This window comes from Schistocerca gregaria, chromosome 1, assembly GCF_023897955.1.
Source record: "Schistocerca gregaria isolate iqSchGreg1 chromosome 1, iqSchGreg1.2, whole genome shotgun sequence".
In the NCBI taxonomy this organism is placed as follows: domain Eukaryota; kingdom Metazoa; phylum Arthropoda; class Insecta; order Orthoptera; family Acrididae; genus Schistocerca; species Schistocerca gregaria.
In genome coordinates this window covers 1,101,558,375-1,101,561,159 of record NC_064920.1, presented here as the reverse complement: position 1 = coordinate 1,101,561,159, position 2,785 = coordinate 1,101,558,375, and positions in this window count along the sequence as shown.

Genomic DNA, 2,785 nt, shown 5'->3' with positions numbered 1-2,785 from the left:
GTATTATAGTAGTTGTATTACATGTTTATTACCTTGTAAATAAATAAAAAACTTTTTTATTTTAAATCCAGTGCATTAGTATTTGTAAAATGACTTTCATATAGTGTTCATTAAAAAATGACAATCATTCCACTTGGGACCTGTGGTACATTAGCTTATTTGTTTTAGTTGTAAATATTTGTCATGTATTGTTGTTTTTCTGACATGTTTCACATCCTGGAGGACCTCCTCACTATGGATCAATTGGAATGAAAGTAAATCTAATCTAATCTTGATTATTATGGGAGACCTAAATGCAAAAATTGGAAAGAAGAATGAAGGCCCAGAGCATGTAAAGGGAATCCACAGTATTGGAGAAATGAATGAAAATGCGGACATGTTTTCAAATTTCTGTACCAGTCACGATTTAGTGATTGGAAGTACATTACTCCCACACAAGACTAGCCATAAGGTTACATGCGTATCCTCTGTTCACAGAATGGAAAACCAAATTGATCATACAGCGCTAAGCAAAAAATTTAGAAAGTCACTGATGAACGTGAGAAATAAACGTGGAGGCTGATGTTTTCAGTGATCAACACTTTACTGTTGCAAATTTTAGACTAAAAATCATGGTTACAAATAGAAAGTTCGAACAATGGAACAAAAAATATTATGTGGGAAATCTTAGAATAACAGCAAAACAAGAAGCTCTCTATATTGAGCTATGGAACCGCTACACGGCACTCCAAGAAGCACAGGAAAGTGATTAAAATAGTGTTGTAGATGATACATGGACTCAGATTAAGGACGTCTACTGCAAAGTGGCAAACAGGTCCTTGGCTTTAAAAACCACTTGAAGAAAGATTGGGTGAAAACGTACATGGAATTTGATCAGCTGTAGGAAGGAGATTAAGGCAAAATTAAATATGAGTAAAACAAGACTGCAGAAAACTCGAATGCAAGCTGAGTATGCAGCTACTAACGCTCAAATAAAGAGGAGTGTGAGGAACAATAAGAGAAAGTGGATGGATGAGCAAGGGGTGATGCAAAGAACTGTACCGCATCACTAGAAGGTTGTCCAAAAAAGGTTTCAACTACAACACATCTGTGAAAAGCAATGAGTGTCGACTGTTGACGACAGAAGAAGACCAACTTAGAAGATGGAGAGAATATTTTTCTGAAGTCTTAAATGGAGAGCAACCTGAAAAGAGGGAGAGGCAATGGAATTTTCCAGATGCCAGTGAGAGAACTAATGTAAACACATCAACTAAGACCGAAATTAAAATAGCTCTTAAACAGATAAAGAACCGGAAGGCTCCAGGAATGGATAATATTGCGCCTGAGGTGCAAATAGCAGACATTGACGCCACTGTAAATCTACTGCATCTATTGTTTGAGAAGTTATCGTCAGAAGAGAAAATACCAAAAGATTGGAAAGAAGAGTTGATTATTAAGTTGCCAAAGAAAGGAGATACTGCCAACTGTGATAACTGGCGAGGCATCACCCTCCTATCTGTACCAAGTGAAGTACTCTGTGGATTGATGCTACATCGTATCAAGGACTCAGTCGAGGCACAACTGAGAAAAGAGCAAGCTGGGTTTACAGAGCACAGAAGTTGTGTCAATCACATCAACACACTGCGTATAATACTTGACCAGAGTGCAAAATGGCAGAACACATTCTACCTTACATTAATTGATTTTGAAAAGGCATTTGACTTTGTTAATAAGAGTGTTATGTGGCATATCTTGGAACAATATGGAATACCGTCAAAGATAATAAATATTATTAAATCCATGTATGATGGATATGAATGTAGGGTATTACACAATGGTGGGGTGAGGCAGGTATGTATTATGTCACCTATCTTGTTCTTGTTGGTACTGGACAGCGTAATGAAAAGAGTTATTGATGGCAGGAGAAGAGGTATTGAGTGGGGAATGCAAGACAGGCTTGAAGACCTTGACTTTGCTGACGATATCTGTCTGCTCTCGCAAAAATTGCGTGACATAAATGAAAAGCTGGAAAGACTGAAAGAGGAAGCAGAAACTGCCGGATTTAAAATACATGTTCAGAAAACTAAGGAAATTAGAATGCGATCTGAGAAACAAGCGAAGTTAACAGTGTATGGAAAGGAATTGGAACAAGTAGACTCCTTTGAATATCTAGGAAGTACCGTCTGTACAGATGGAGGGGTCGAAGAGAATGTAAAGAGTCGGATATGAAAGGCAAATTGAACCTTCGTACAACTGTACCCTGTCTGGAGTAATAAGAACATCTCGAGACGAACAAAGCTGCGCTTGTTCAATAGGAATGTAAAGTCAGTCAGTACTGTATAGTTGCGAAACATGGAAGGTAACTTACATGACTGTAAACCAGCTGCAAGTCTTCATAAACCGCTGTCTTCGGCAAATTATATATGTGAGGTGGCCAGATGTTATATCAAATGACGAATTGTGGGAGATGACAAACCAGAGACCAATCCGTGAACAAATCAAGAAAATGGAGGTGGATTGGTCACACAATACTCAAACAATAAGATGCTGTTGAGAAGGCTACACTGGATTGGAACCACAAGGAACACGAAGACGTGGCCGCCCGAAAAAGACATGGAAAAGAACGGTGGAAGAAGCAGCTCTGAAAGCCGGTAAAACATGGAGTGAAAAATGTCTGGCTGCCAACAGACCAAATGGAATGTCTTCACTACTGCCTTATGATCCAACAGGAAGTACGCCAAGAAGCAGTTAGTGCAGCACACGCCCGCTCGTGCGAGTTTCACAGACGCGCCCACCGGAAGGTTAA